This window comes from Symphalangus syndactylus, chromosome 4 (genome assembly GCF_028878055.3).
Source record: "Symphalangus syndactylus isolate Jambi chromosome 4, NHGRI_mSymSyn1-v2.1_pri, whole genome shotgun sequence".
Classification (NCBI taxonomy): Eukaryota; Metazoa; Chordata; class Mammalia; order Primates; family Hylobatidae; genus Symphalangus; species Symphalangus syndactylus.
In genome coordinates, this window is record NC_072426.2 from 120,298,800 (window position 1) to 120,314,946 (window position 16,147).

The 16,147-nt window shown below is 39.5% G+C and overlaps 1 pseudogene; it reads left to right on the top strand.

Annotated features, from left to right (window-relative positions):
• Positions 1 to 12,961: 12,961 nt before the first annotated feature.
• Positions 12,962 to 13,790, top strand: LOC129480161 (uncharacterized; annotated as a pseudogene).
• The last annotated feature ends 2,357 nt before the right edge of the window (positions 13,791 to 16,147 follow it).

Sequence of the window (16,147 nt, forward strand, 5' to 3'; positions counted from 1 at the left end):
AGAATGACTGGAAGCATCAGGTTTTTGCCAGAGAATGCCTCAGGTAAGAGGAGAATGGCTAGAGGCTATAAGGAATCACAAGAGACAAGTCAGAGTCGTAAATTGGGAAACTGACATATCTCATCTAATATACTTGCTAACTAGGCCTTTAAAAACCTTGACATTTAACTAAGTTTGTGGGAAAGTTATGGGTTTTGTCCTTTTCTATGGGCTCTAACTCATTAATCCAGTGAATTAAGGTGTTTATCATTGTTACCAACATTAGGAGATAACGGAGGGAAATGTTTAGAGAGGCGGTGAGCTTCTCGCAGCGCAGCCGAGCAGCTGTTTACGCAGGCTGTGCCTGTTTCAAAGCCAAGTCAGTCAAAAATGATACTTCAAGTTATTTACCCTTTTGGTACTTCGGGGCTTGAGATGGCATGAAAGGAGCCTTTCATTCGGCAGAGGCATTTAAATAAAGCTTTCCAAAGGCTGATGTGTTTGGAAGAGGGGGGCTCTTCGCTGAAATAAACAAGTTTCTGGGGATTTTAAGAAAATAGGAAAGAAATGAAAACTTTCCAGTGAATGTCATCTACTTCAACGTCTGATTTTAATCAAGTTCATATTATTTAAGGGCATAGCAATGGCTCATGAGATCATCTTTGGCTTTTTATGTGAATGTTCCTAAAGTAGACTTAACTTTGCCGTAAGATATTTTTTTAATTCCAGAAACATTAAGAAACAAGACCAAAGATAAACCATGTGTAATCAGAAAGCAACATAGTTTCTTGAAAAGGCAGAAAAAAAGGTGCTGTTCACAAAGCATATAGTAAACTAATTGAGCTTTTAGTTCAGGATTTTATTAAACATATGTTAAAAGGAACGTCATTAAACCTAAGTGCTTCAAAAATAGGTGATGGAATTTGCCTTTTTTAAACAATAGTCTTTAAAATCAAACCAAAAATCTCTTTTTTTTTTAATTGCAAAGCTCACATTGTTAATTTACTTAGATAAAGTAGATGACAAAGATATCCGGAGACACCTGAGAAAATGTTAAGATAAGACTATCTAACAATTATCATGTGGAAATTATTACTCAGAAACGCTAAGAAACTATTTAACCTTTTTTCCGAGTTATTAAAAACCACATGTGTCTGTTTCCTTTTTTACCACTTATTTAAAAAATTTTTAAATTTTTTAAAAGATAAAAAGGCCTTGCTACTTGCTTTAGAATTATCATTGACAATTTCTAACATTTTAAAGTTTACTGGCAATATGAAAAATAATTTAAAACATGCATTTTAAGGAACATTATTGACTTATTTATACCAGTTCCTTCCTTTTTGGTTAATTCCTATAAAGGATTTATCAAGCCAATATTTATTTAGCATCTTATAGACAACTAGCATAACATTACATTCTTTAGAGATAACAAAAATACATTTAAGGCATGGTCCTTCAGGATAACTTTGAGTTCTAATTTTATGCAGAACACAAATACAGCACTTACTGAAATAAAAAGCATGGGAGAACAGTGTAAGACTCTCTGTAGTGATTAATGAGGACTTTCTGTAATAAATAATAAAATGCTATGCTATGTGTATTAAGAAAAAAAAAATAAGTTTTTACAGCAGTGCAGAGAAGGAAGATCTCCAGATGGAGGGGTCAGGAAAGTGGAGGTCCTAAGGTTGTGGTGTGAGATCTGTCTCGACCATGTGCATAGATCAGTGGTGGTAGGAGTAGCCCGCTCCAAAGACAGAAAGCCAACTAGACAGAGCGGTAGTTAGCGAAGCGGCTAAGGGTTTCCTAGAGATAATAAATATCTTTGATGGAGAGGGCAGCACTGGATGAAAGCAAGTGGAATACACAAGGTGCCCTCTATGTATAAATGTCTACTGCCTTGAGCAAGTTACTTAACCTTTCTAAACCTGGGTTTTCTCACCTGTGACATGGACCTAATAATAGTTCCAATCTCATTGACTTTGTGCATAGTGAGTGGCAACAGGCAGTTATATCTGTTTGCCTGGACCACGGTGAGAACTCAATGGGATAACACATACAAAACACGATGGAGATTGGGAGCAGAGGCTGAAAGGTGTCAGGGAGGGTGTAGCAGCTGGTCTTAGCCCCATGTCCGTAAGGGACTGATCTGGGAATGCCAAGGCTCAATCTGGACAGCTCTATTTAGGCCTCGTATGTGCAGTGAGTCAGCAGGGAATCACTCAGAAATTGAGAAATGTCCCCGTACGTTGGTTTATGGTGTTTTTACGTACTGGGGGCCTTAGGGTAAGGCCCTGTGGATAGAGATGAGATTGCTCCCCATCCAGAGGTAGAAAATGAAAGCCCAAGGGTATGATTTTAGATAATATGGGATAAATGTCCCTCTGTTTAGGACTGGAGAAAAAAGAAGTTTAGACTCAAAATACAAGAGATATTTGCAAGGATATCCAAGTGCCAGCATTTTAAATTGACCCCTGCAATATGTTGGAAGGAGGGAGCTAAAAGCTCTATGCACTGCACGCTGGGGCTTTAGAAGGGGCTTGAGCCCCAGGACTCCCGCAGTAACCATATCTAATAACCAGTGTGAAGTCCTCTGTTCATTAATTCATTCTGTTCCCCAAAGCCGTCATAAATGTCTCACACATTACTGCTCAATCTTCCCGATCACTATAGGAAAATATGGGAAGCATCTGAGCCTACACTTCAGACAAAGCTGTGCCAGGAGAATAGCAGCTGATGCCTGAATGAAAAGAGTCTCTGGACAGGAAGAGGAGACCTTCAGAAGAGCCCAGCAGCAGCACAAACCCAAACCAACATGCCATAGATAGACAGGATTAGGGCCAGGAAGAATTTCCCAGGGGTTCCAAGAAATTCTTGAAAGGGAAACTGGAGAAGCCACTGGACCTCTGACAGTAATAAGGAAAGGAGACCTAGATTATTGTGGTTTGGATATTCATGGGAGCTGTGATCTTACAACCTGCTGATGTATGGGGTATCTGGGTCACACAGGATTGTTGCAAGGTTGAAATGAGATAATGAATAAAAAGTTTTTAGCAAAACATCTGTTTTGTTTTTGAGACAAGGTCTCATTATATTGCCCAGGCTGGAGTGCAGTGGTGCAATCTCGGCTCACTGAAACCTCTGCCACCTGGGTTCAACTGATTCCCATGTCAAGCCTCCTGAGTAGCTGGGATTATAGGCGCCTGCCACCACATCCGGCTAATTTTTGTATTCTTAGTAGAGACAGGGTTTTGCCATGTTGTCCAGGATGGTCTCAAACTCCTGGCCTCAAGTCATCCTCCCACCTTGGCCTCCCAAAGTGCTGAGATTATAGGCATGAGCCACCATGCCCAGCCAACATATGACTTTTTAATAGGATCTCAGGTAAATGTCTATTGTAATTGATGTTATTGTTATTGACTATGGGATGGTATGTTAGGGGATTATGTAAGTGTGATGGACCAGAAGGTCATATAAGATATATTCGCTAAGCAAATCCTGTAGGTACCCAGGCTTCTGCATATACCAAACAGCACCATTGTATGCACAGACAGACCAAAGCCAGACCCTTCCTTCAGAAAGGACTAGAAGGCCAACTTTCTACTTGTCACTTTCCCAGATATGGACAAGGTTGTAAACACGTGGAAGTATAATTTTTTTAGTGACAAATTACAAATGCATTCAACAGAGCTGTTTCAGAAAGTCATGGGTCTGTGGGAGCAGGTACCAGCCTTAAACGGTGAATGCATTGAAGCAGTGGTAGCTCTAGGGGAGATGGTCCATTTTTCTTTCATTAGACTCCACCATAACTCGGTATCTTTGTTTTTCTCCATGGCTTCTTAGGCTCAAAGACAAAGATAGCCATTTGGCAAAAGCACAGGCCCTAGTGAAACACGTATTGAAAGCAGTCTTCTGTGTTTATAGACATCTCCCTATACGACAATTGTCCCAGATGTCAGGCACTGTGTTGGAAGGCAAGCTGACACTTGACAGGTGACATAGGCAGTACTAATGGTAGAAATCTGATGAAGCAGAAAACAGGGTGGATTTAAGGAGCTGAGTGAATGAATATCTAGCCAGAAGAAGCCAAGATACAGGGACACCAAAGGCAGAAGATCAGACTCCACATCAGCTTCTCAACATGCTACTCACACTCAATGGTTTCCCAACAAGAAGCAGCAGGTGGCAGTGTCCCCCAGCATTAGGGAGGCCACAGGTCAGGTGTGGAAGTGGACCAGCTGGGCCAGAAAGTATGAAGCATTCTGATAATACTAATACCTAACATTAATCAAGAAATATTTATCTACCAGGCTCTACTTTAATGAACGAACTCACTAAATGTCACAACAACTGTATTTAATAGATCATGTCATGATCTCAGGCATGCTTTAGCTTCAGGGTGTTTGCACTTGAAGTTTCCTCTAATCAAAACACCATTTCCCGGGTATATGCATGGCTTACTCCTCACGGCATTCTGACCTTTGGTCAAATGTCATCTCCTCAGTGAACACTGTTCTGATCATGAAAATACTCTACCCCACTGCTTTTTCCCTTGCCATCCTTTATTTTTCTGAACAGCTTTTATCTCCCTGAAGAAATTCATGTATTTGTGCATTGCTTATAACCCTTCTAGAACTTAACATTGCACAGTGGATGGGAATGTTATCTGGTTTGTTGATGGCTATATCCTAGTCCCCAAAATGATACCCTTCCCAAATAATTAGCACAATAAACAGTTGTTGCACGATGAAGTATCAATTTATAAAGAAAAAACTGAGTTACAATGAGTTTAAGCAAATTACCTGAAGTCTCAAGTCATGCATGCAAAATCAGGCTTGGAATCCAGGCAGTGTGGCCCCGGGACCCCAGTTCTTGCCTGCTATCCATACTGCTTTGTGAGTACTTCCTCACGTCATCATCTCAGTCCTGAGAGAGAAACAGATCACCTGTGAGCAGGGGAGAAGAACATGGAGCACTGCTCTCTATGAAGAAGGACTGGAAAAGGCCCATATCCGGCTTCCTTGGTCCTCTCTTCCTGCATGAGCCTCCATACATGCTGCTGCTGCTGCTGGGAGGCCGTAGGCTTCTGGCTGGAGGGCAGACCCTGTCTATCTCTCTTTCTCTTGCTGAGCATGAGAGCAGGTAGGTGGGCTAAGCCCCTCTGAAAACCTAGATACCAGCAATACCCATACTGAGAAGAAAGGATGGCAGGACCTCTGCTTGCTACTGCATTTCTAGGCAACAGCCTGGAGTTTGGGGATGCTCTGGTTAAAGTGCTTAGCCCCTAGTCCTATTGGCCATACTCAGATCAACCCCTATGGAGGGCACTCCTGAGCCTCAGGACACAGCAGGCCTTTAGAACTCTCCTGAAGCCTAGGCTTCTCCTTTATTTCTAGTGAACTAACTAGAAAAGGACGAGTCTATAGGTCTGTGATTTCAAGCTCTGGGTGTGTGCTTGTCTGAGGTATGGAGAAGCTTCCCAAAGAAACACATCAGTCAGTTACACTGGCCATTAAGGAATCTTCGGCACACCCAGCCACTGTAGCCTGAGAGGTAGGAAAGAGACTGGAGTGGAGAGACCGGTGTTCAAACAGCTCTTGCATTTAGGTGGTTACCCCACAGTCTTAGACCTAAGGCCTGGGTAAGGCACAAAGGTGAGACAGAAAAACTCCACAGATTATGGTTTGTGTGATAAAGAAAGGGGCCAAAGCTCATACTTACATTTAAAACCAGGAAGACAGTAGCAGCTGGGTAAAGAATATAATTGAGGGTCAAGCAGTGGAAGAGAGGACAGGTATTCTTGACCAGAGCAAGGGCATTCAGGACATAGGTGAGAAGTAGAGCCCAGAGAGACTTACTGAGCGTGGGGTGTCACCACCGTCCCTGTGAAAGCACACACTGTTAGCCTGGCCATGGTGGGAGAGTCACTGAAGAGGCAGAGTCAGCTAAAGGAACACTGAAGTTATGGAGAGGGGCTTTAATAAACTTAGGAAAAAAAGAAAAAGTAAAGTGAGCATTTCTGGTCTTATTTTCATTTATTTATTTATTTGAAAGAGGATCTGGCTCTGTTGCCAAGGCTGGAGTGCATACTCTGCCTCCCAGGCTCAAACCATCCTTCCAGCTCAGCCTCCTGAGTAGCTGGGACTACAGGCATGCACCAAAGCACCTGGGTAATTTTTGTAATTTTTTTTTTGGTAGAGATTTTTTACCATATTGCTCAGGCTGGCCTCAAACTCCTGGGATCAAGAGATACTCATGCCTCCGCCTCCCAAAGTGCTGAGATTACAGGTGTGAGCCACTGTGACCAGTCTATTTCTGTTTTTATGTCTCCAAAACTCAAAAGACTTTTCACAGATTCTACTCTCCATGGATCACTACATTTCTTCGTTTATTCAACAACTGTGTATTCAGATCCTATTGTGCCAGATGTTAAAGTAATTTATGGCTGAGGTGAACCCAACAAGCCACAGTGCTCCTTTTGTTTATGTAAACCTTGCAAAAACATTTTTTCCTTGTCAAATGCATCCACATTATCCATGCTATGAAGATATATTCTTCAAATATTTACAATTTTTTTAAATTTACATATATACTTTTATTTTTTTTAACTTTTATTTTTGGTTCAGAGGTACATGTGCAGGTTTGTTACATAGGTAAACTCATGTCATGGAAGCTTGTTGTATAGATTATTTCATCACCCAAGTACTAAGCCTAGCTCCCAACAGCTCATTTTTTTCTGTTCCTCATCCTCCTCCCACGCTTGACCCTCAAGTAGGCCACAGTGTCTATTATTCCCCTCTTTGTGTCCATGTGTTCTCATCACTTGGCTGCCATTTATAAGCAAGAACATGTAGTATTTGGTTTTCTGTTCCTGCATTAGTTTGCTAAGGATAATGGCCTCCAGCTCCATCCATGTTCCAGCAAAGAACATGATCTCATTCTTTTTTAATGGCTGCATAGTATTCTATAGTACATATATGTACCACATTTTCTTTATCCAGTCTTCTATTGTTGGGCATTTAGGTTGATTCCATGTCTTTGCTATTGTGAATAGTGCTGCAGTGAACATAGCCGTGCATATGTCTCTGTGTGAACAATTTCTATTCCTTTGGTTATATACCCAGTAATGGGATTGCTTCATAGAATGGTAGCTTTGTTTTAAGCCCTTTGAGGAATCACCACACTGCTTTCCACGATGGTTGAACTAATTTATGATTTTTTTTTAATATAATAGCCATTCTGACTGGTGTGAGATGGTATGTTATTGTGCTTTTGATTTGCATTTCTCTATCAGTGATATTGAGTTCTTTTTCATGTGCTTGTTTGGCCATATGTATGTCTTCTTTTGAAAAGTGTTCATGTCCTTTGCCCACTTTTTAATGGGGTTGTAAATTTGTTTAAGTTCCTTGTAGACTCTGGATATTAGGCCTTTGTCAGATGGGTAGAATGCAAAAATTTTCTCCCATTCTGTAGGTTGTCTGTTTACTCTGTTGATAGTTTCTTTTGCTGTGCAGAAGCTCTTTAGTTTAATTAGATCCCATTTGTCAATTTTGGCTTTTGTTGCAATTGCTTTTGGCATCTTCATAAGTTGCTTTGCCAGTTCTTATGTCCAGAATAGTATTGCCTAAGTTGCCTTCCAGGGTTGTAATAGTTTTGGGTTTTACATTCAAGTGTTTAATCCACCTTGAGTTGATTTTGTATATGGTGTAAGGAAAGGGTCCAGTTTCAATCCTCTGCACGTGGCTAGCCAGTTATCCCAGCACCATTTATTGACTAAAGAATCCTTTCCCCATTGCTTGTTTTTGTCAGTTTTGTTGAAGATCAAATGGTTGTAGGTGTGCAGCCTTGTTTCTGGGCTCTCTACCCTGTTCCATTGGTCTATGTGCCTGTTTTTGTACAGTACAAAACAGTACCATGCTGTTTTGGTTACTGTAGCCCTGTAGTATAGTTTGAAGTCAGGTAATGTGATGCTACCTGCTTGGTTCTTTTTGCTTAGGATTGCCTTGGCTATCTGGGCTCTTTTTTGGTTCCATGTGAATTTTAAAATAGTTTTTTCAATTCTGTGAAGAATGTCATTGGTAGTTTGATAGGAAGAGAATGAAATCTGTAAATAGCTTTGAGCAGTACGGCCATTTTAATAATATTGATTCTTTCTATCCATAAGCATGCAATGTTTTTCCATTTGCTTGCGTCATCTCTGATTCCTTCAGCAATGTTTTATGATTATCATTATATAGATCTTTCACCTCCTTGATTAGCTGTATTCCTAGGTATTTTATTATTTTTGTGGTAATTGTGAATGGGATTACATTCCTGATTTGGTGGTCAGCTTGGCTGCTGTTCATGTATAGGAATGCTAGTTATTTTTGCATATTGATTTTGTATCCTGAGACCTTATTGAAGTTGTTTATCTTCAATAAAGAAGATTCATTATCTTCAATAATGAAGAAGCTTAAGGAGCTTTGGGGCTGAGACTATGGGATTTTCTAGACATAGAATCATGTAATAATGCTTTTAAGTTGCTAGAAACACAGCAGAAAAGCTTTGAAAAAAAATTAGACAATGTGAAACTGACTTTTTTATACGAAAGAGGCAATAATTTTTGTTCAAAAGTTGCCTGCAAGTCCATCTATCCATTCTATCCAGAGCTATGAATATGTGCATTTCCACAAAGACCACTCTCCCAATTTTACTCAAAGCATTCTTCAGGTTTACAGGCTGGCCTCCCTGAAGCCTTCTTTCTTAACCTTCATCTTTTTTTGTTGTTTGCCATTTTGAATCTCTAATTGTCACTGCTCTGAGGGGCCCATGGTTCAGAACACTGTAGCAAACATATATACTCCATTCATTATATGTCAGCATGACTTCACACTTAAAGGACAGTATCCTTCAAATAAAAGACAGTGCTGATTGCTCACATTGGAGCTGCCCATGAATACACTTACACATATTTATTGAGAACCTGCTTAGGTGACACCAAACTTTAAGTTTCAGTGGTGAAGGTCACTCCAGGTTGTTTGTCTCAGGAAATTTATATTAGAAAGATTAGGAATTTGAATCAAGTCTAGTGAAAATCTGAAGGCCAATAAAGCAATTGGGATCTCCAGTTTTGTGTCTTTTAGAAAGGCTCAAAAATGGCCAATGGGTATCTGGTAGACCAAGAAGAACAGAGCAAGGTGGATTCCACTAACGTGTATCACCAGCAATCATTTTTAAGGTATTCAACAAAAGGTCACACATACTTAGGCATTCTATTGAAATGTGTTAATATTGATAATGGCAAATATGTGGAGATTATTTTCCCTTGCAGTTTCTCCTAGGACACTTCTCAAACGTACTATATCATATTAAAAGTAGTCTGAAAGAATATTTTAAAACAAGTTTCATTAAGGATACTACATTTCAAACTTTACCCTTTATTATATAATACAAAGCTTACATTGTACTCTCCCTGCTTCCTGCCCCTATAAAGTATTACATTAATTTGTTTTCCCTTGATTGACTATCCCTATGCAGTAGAGATAAATCCTTTTGAAGCTACATCACTGTCTAACACACCAATATTATGGACCCTTATTATTCTCATTCACCATTGAAAAAGGGATGTCTAAACAGGCTAGCTAGATTTCCAAAAATGTCAGAAGACAATACTGGCAAAATCCAGCATAAAATTGATTCTTCATTTTCAAACCAAGAGCATTTACCACAATGCCAATATACATTTTAACGCTGGCAGTAAACTTTTGTTCTACGTTAACCTTGGTCAGAAGTCAAGATTCCTAAAGTCTTTTTGACTGACCAAGGAAATTACTCTGGAATCATGAGGCTTATGTTTTTCTAATATACCAACCAACCAACCAAAAATAATATGTGTCTCAGAGCTATCCTTTGAATGAACTTGGCCATATCTCAGAATATTAATAATGAATCGTAAATGTTTGATAAGCAAAGAACATGATCATAGGAAGGAGAAAAAAAACTGAGGAACACATTAGTGACAAATAACTTTTTTTTTCATTTTACAATAATGGGAAATACCATCTAGATTCATGCTGAACAGAGTGAGTCTGGAAAAGGGAGCATTAGGAGGTTGTATAAGTTTTCTAATGAAATCAGATGTCATTGCTTCAGGCCATGTTCTCTTCTTTTAGATCTGTACAAGGAGCCACCTATATAGTGCCAGATGAAATGTCTTTCAATAACAAGACTTCAGGCTGGCCCAGCTCTTTTGCTTTCAGCTCTGAGTTCTATGACCAACAAGGGCTGTGTGATGCATTCCAACTTCAGGGCTTCCCCTGTGGTTATGGGTTATGTAAAGTCCTGCTAACCCCTAGGGTTCAGCTTCTCTCCAACTGCTCCATTGTTCTTTCCTAGTGAGTCTGAGTTCCTCGGGGAGCCTCTGCCTTTGCATATATGCTGAAAATGATCATTTCTTGAAAGAGTCCATTTGCCTTGGAGAGAGATCTGAGTCTCTTATATTCCTTCTTAGTCTGCTGAGTTACTAAATCTTGTCCCAGAAACATGCAGCAACAGGCAATTTGTCTTCTCATTTTTTTTTTGCTTTTGCTGAGTTTCAAGCCCTGTTGTTTAATTTTGACACACACACGTATATAAATATATAAAATATATATAACGCATATATGTAAAATATACATATGATGTTCTTCAGGACTGTGCTCAATCTTTACAGTTATTACATACTTATTTTATGCTTTCAGAAACTCCTTAACTAGGCTTTTAATCCCCATTTTACAGATGAGAAATCTGAGGCCCAAAATAAATGATGTAATTTATTTAACATCAGACAGCTTGGATGTAGCACACTGATCCAAGATTTCAGATTCCAAATATTCTGTTGTTACTCTAAATTATACTACTTCCATTGGCCAGATCTGTAGACAGCATGTCTTGACCTTTATTTTTCTTCATGATATTTATCACTAACACTATATAACTCTGCCACCTAGGGCCATGTGACCTTAAGGAAGGCACTTCACCTGTTGTGCCTCATCTGTAAAATGAGAATTATGATGATACCTACCTTAAAAAGGGTTGTATCAAGGGAGTTAATGCATGTAAAACAATGAGAAGAATCTTTAGCCAATTGTAAGCATGATATAAGTGTCAATCATTATCATTATTAGTAGTAGTACATTTATTTGTTTGGGGTTTATTATCTGTCTCCTACACAAGAACATAACCTTCTTAACGATAAAGACTTTGTTTTGTTTACTACTATATTCTCATTGCAAGAAGAGTGCCTAGCACATAGTAAGGGCTTAATAATTATTTATTCAATGAATGAATGAATGCATAAATGACTTCTTCATCATCCTTTTTCCATGACTTTTGGGATTTGGCTGCTAAAGTTCATGAGTGGGTGAACATAGTGTTTGATGTCACAGCTGCACACACTTGGTCCAGCACCCCCATATGCCTAGATACAAAGTGGGCATCACTTGTGTTCTTTGTTGTGCCTCATGCTGATGGCATTTGCCCCTGACATCTTCTTCCCACAGGTCTCATGAATGGCCAAGCCATGCTCCATTTCCTTCAAGTTGTTCATTTCTCTTCATCTCATTAAAGTGAACCTGTCCTCAATTTCATTGCCATAAGATCTCCTCTTAGTAGGTGATGCCTAATTACTCTTTCCAATTAACATGCTATTCAAATTTGTCTAACGTTTCTTCCAGTTCTAAAATTTGATGACCACTGATCTGATGTGACTGTGTGATTGTTTCACAATTTGATGTGTGTGATGATATTAGTATGTACAATACATGCTGTTTACCTCTATCTAGTAACAAATGTCTACATTTGTTACTAGAGTAAGCTTTAGGGGTAGAACTCGAGTCTCAAAGCTCATGTCTTGGGAAAAAAAAGATCTGGTGTTGATAGAACCTTGGTAAATCCCTTGTTACAGCACATGTTTTTGTTTCCCAGAAGTAAGGCAAGAGCTCTCTGGCTCATCCAATCAGCTTCTTCTCCTGACTTAAGTAGAGACACGGGCTTCATTACTGAGTTGGGCATTTAACTTCCCTCTGTCCTATGAAAAGTAGATTTTCCTAAGAGAAACCTTCAGCGAGAGCAGAACAGAAAAAAAGAGCAAAGAACTAACTGAAGGAGAGGGCAAGAAATCAGTGTAGTGTGTGGCAGCAGAAGGGAAGTGACAGATCAAAGAAAATAGGAGAGAAAAAGAGAGAGCTGCCCAAGTAAACAGGAAAAGGGGAGGAAATACAAGGCAAAAGCAGAGAGCAGGGGAATTGGCATGACAAGAAAGTGGTGAAACACAGAGGATTCCACCACACAACAGAAAGCCCAGTAGAGAAGAGTGGGCTAGGATAAAGAGACAGGAAACAAATGGATTAAGACATAGAGTAGCCATTGTCAGTTACCTGGGTAAGAAAAGACTGGTGGTCTAAATAAAATGCAGATTGTTCATTTACAATTCTGACGGTTTAAATTATTTATGGTACACCTTGGTGCTTCACTTAATCATATTAAATTACAGTTGTAATCTTATTAATTACTTGCAATCAGCTTTCTCAATGTACCATGTATAGAGGACAGCTTATCAAGGGGTAGAAGTACTATAGCTTCACTTTTAATCCAGTATCATCCAGTACACGAATTAGCCTTACACTGTTAGAACCTTCCCAATGATGACTGGCTGAACTAAGCATTAGTCTTGACAATACAAGTACCACTGTGCCCATTTACAGAAAGGGAAGCAATTCTTTCCCGGAAAGTAAGATATGATTTAAATGCTTTGGCCTAATTAGCTGTGAAAAAGGACATGGCCCAGGTAGGGCTTCGGGAAAAGCCAATTAACATATGTGCATATGTCTCTCTCCATTCACATCACCCAGCCTAGTCCAAGTCACCACCATCTCTTCACTTGCATTGTTACAGTAGTCTCTTAGCCCCTTTTCCCACCTCCACCTTTGATATCTCTAGTTATTCATGAGGTCCAAAATGAACTTTTAAAAATAACACCACACTATCTCTATTTAGACTTTTCAACAGTTTCCCATTGCACAAGGGATACATTACCACAAGGAATTACACCAACTTGCCCTTGCAAATCTCATCTTTATGTTCAACTGTGCTGATCTTCATTTTCCTCCTCAGATGTGCAAATGCTTTCCCATCCCAGGGACTTCAGGTTTGTTCTGCCCCAAAACTAAAACACTCTTCCCTATTCTTCATCTGGCTAACCAATATTCGTGCTTTCTGTGTCAGCATAAACACTGTTTTCCTCAGACAAGCTTTCCTGACTCCCAGCCTGGGCCAGGCCACTTTGAGGTGTGTGCTCTCCATAAATTTTACTTCTCCTATATACATCAATTCACCTAATTATACTTTAATACTTACTTGTATAATTGATCATGTGCTATGACCCCCAGTTGGCTGTAAGTCCTATAAAGACAGAGGCCACATTCATCTTGCACATCCTCTGTTCCCAGCACCTGCCATGGGTCCTATCAGCTGACAAGCACTCAATATATTGTATGAATAAGTAAATAAGATTCTAATTTCCAACATCCTAGACTTGTTTACAGTCCCAAGGAGCCTGCTCAGGTAGAGCACATGCACTGCTTCCTATGCATGTGTTTGCAGAGAGAAGAGAGAGAAGCCCTACTGCTTCTCCCACGTGTTACCATTCTGACCAGGCTCAGTGCTGAAGCACTGATGAGAGGGATGGAGACGGTGAGCCTGTGAGTGCCGTGTGCAGAACAGCACTTGCCTTTGTCCCCCATGAAAGTAATGTGATGCTCGGTGTCCACAATCTTTTAATCTGGCTGCTGTAGGGTGAGAATTTGTGGTCCTTTTCTGTTAAGATGGAATCTTGCTGAAGGTCAGAATGTGGTTAGAGTCAAAGAGTGGCATCACTAGCACTGTGTATAAAAGAAAGAATAAAACTCGGATCTTTCGTTCTCTACCAACTTGACTCACTTTCGCCACAGCAAGGCTCATATTATCCTTTCCTAATGGAGTTTAGGATGCAATTGCAGTCCTCTTCAGACAAGTCACCTGTCCCTTTTGCTTTATTCTGAAACAATGGAGTCCAAAATCTGTACTTCTTACGTAGTACAGTGACTAGCTTCTAACATTCCAGCATGGCTATCTCAAGGACTTTTGACTAAATGCTGCCAGTTCGTGTGGAGTGATCTCCAGCAGGGCCAGATTCAGCATAATGTAGCTTCCTGTTGTCTTCCTATATTCCTGTATGGTATTGTAAATATATTGACATAAGCTGACCTATTATACATGCTTGTTCCCTTCTATGGTGATAGGGACTAGGAAAGACAATGCACTGTTCACTCTAACGTAAGGGATCACATACAATTCTTAAGATTTGATGATTCTCTTCCGGCACCCAAACCTGCTTGTAGCTTTTAGGATTCATGGCCACTGGTGGCATTAAACACTTAGGGCCTTTCATCACAAAAGGACATCTTGTACACAATTATCTTTCCAAAGGCTAGATCAGCCCATGCCAATGTCATGTTTAATATTTAAACACACTTTGCTGTCGTTTGTATCTGTTTACTCAGTTACCATCTGCAAAACCACTGTGAATAAAAATGGAACTTGTGGGGCAAGAAAAATATATTGAGAATCATTGAGTTGGACAGACCTAGTGAGAAGGTTGTGTCTATTCAAACACCTGTCTTCCACCCTCCCACCATCTGTGCAATCACTTCACCCTTCAGCCTCACTAGTCCCCCTAACAATTACCCTGTCAAGAGGAGGGTGCAGCTCAGGTGGATTTAATGTGGGTTTAATATGGCCTGTTGAGTTTCATGTTTAATGTTGATTTCCTTTAAGTAACCATTTCTGTATAAATCTATATCTGTATAAATCATTGCTATAAATCTATGTCTATATGTCTATGCTTAATTTAGATGATGAGGGCAATTTGGATTTAAGGCAAGAGCCAGTTTATATGTTTTATGAAGAGATTATAGATCAAATAAGCAGACGATAGGCCTTCCAAAGCTATAAGTGAAAACAGAAAAATGATGCATAATTCACAGGTTACAGTGAAGTTAAAAGAGAGGGTTAATATTTTAATGTGTTGTTAAGAATTCTTTCACTCAAATTCTCAATCTAAATCTAATAGTCATCTATATACTGCTGTAAAGGAAAGGGAAGAAGTTAATGTGAAATCCAGACCTATTATGTGTTATTGGGTGTGATGCTAGAGAGTTTATATTCATTTTCTCATCTAATAAAACAACTGTTCAAAGTGGGTATTTTAAAGACAACCTGAGGTCAGAGGGTTTAAATACATTGGGATACCAGCCAAAGTCTGATTCAAAAGTATGCATTTTCCTCCCTAAATGGTCATATTATTTATCTGGTGATAGTACATCCATTAGTTGGAATGATTCAACCCTCTAAGGGTCTCACCTCACCATGTGTAATATAGTATGTTATATCACCTAAAGGACAAAAATGATTAGAAAAAAATGAAAATTGTAAGAAATTGTCCATCCAATACCTAGACAGCATTCAAGCTCAAAGCATTTGGATAACCACAATTGTTCTATTTCTATTTATCTGAGGCATATTCCTTCATTGCCAACTATGTATCAGGTGTTGGGATTGACATTTTGGATAGAATTATAAGCAATATGGAAATGCTCTCTTCTCTCACAGAGCCAAGTACCTACAGAGGACAGTGCAATGCAGATTGGCCTCTGTGGATTCTGAAGCAATATAGGGCTCAACGTTGCCTGCCTTAGAATGTGAGAAAGTAAGTAAAAATAGATGCTGCTTCTTTGAAGTAATGTATAAAAGTTGAAGAAGATAGCAGGATCAGTAGTGTTTTATATTTCGTCAGGCTTTAAATGTTTATGTTTCAGATACACTTTGACCATGATATTTCATAAATATGAGACAAGTTGTTAAAGGGGAAGTTTGTGGTTGATTTCCTGAATTTGCCAACATGTTGACACCACCAAGTACCTTTATATTTTGCAGGTATACTGAGTAAGAGCATAGTTGGCCTTCAATGCCAATACACAGCACCTCAGTGCTGAACTAAGGTATTCGTATCTAAATAGTAAGGTACTGAGTATCATTCAGCAGGATGCACAGGTCATAAGTCCTTCCCAAAGGAAAAATTGCTGTCTTTCAGAAAAGAGCCAAGAGTAGAAAG